Source organism: Penaeus monodon, chromosome 22 (assembly GCF_015228065.2).
Source record: "Penaeus monodon isolate SGIC_2016 chromosome 22, NSTDA_Pmon_1, whole genome shotgun sequence".
Taxonomy (NCBI): domain Eukaryota; kingdom Metazoa; phylum Arthropoda; class Malacostraca; order Decapoda; family Penaeidae; genus Penaeus; species Penaeus monodon.
Genome location: NC_051407.1, coordinates 16301774 through 16302222, shown reverse-complemented (window position 1 = coordinate 16302222; position 449 = coordinate 16301774).

Below are 449 nucleotides of genomic sequence, written 5' to 3'. Positions count from 1 at the left end.
CTGAACGAGCAATCGTAATTGACAGCAGTTAGAAATAATTGCAAAATGACTATGTTGTTCCGACGTGTGACCTGTTACACAACCTCTGGTGACCTCCCGCTGGAGCTGCAAGACCTGTTACTTCAAGTGACCTGCCCCTTTTGGGCCACGGGCGTAAGTGTAATATTTATCCAGAAGAATTATTCCTCCTTGGTGAACATCCTCTTCTTGTTTCGTTGCCGTGAAGTTAGTAGTTTTAGGCTCGTTTTTTTATATATTATGACATGTTTTTTTAGTGTACGAGTTAAGCTAGTGACTGGTATGAATTACGAAAAGATAAATAGGTCATGTAATAAAGAAAAATAAGAACAGATGTTTTTTTTTCTCTCGTCTTATTTTGGCACAAGTCTTTTCCCATTATAAGGGTGCGCCACGAAAATAGTGTTAACAATATTCCAGGGATGTCAGCT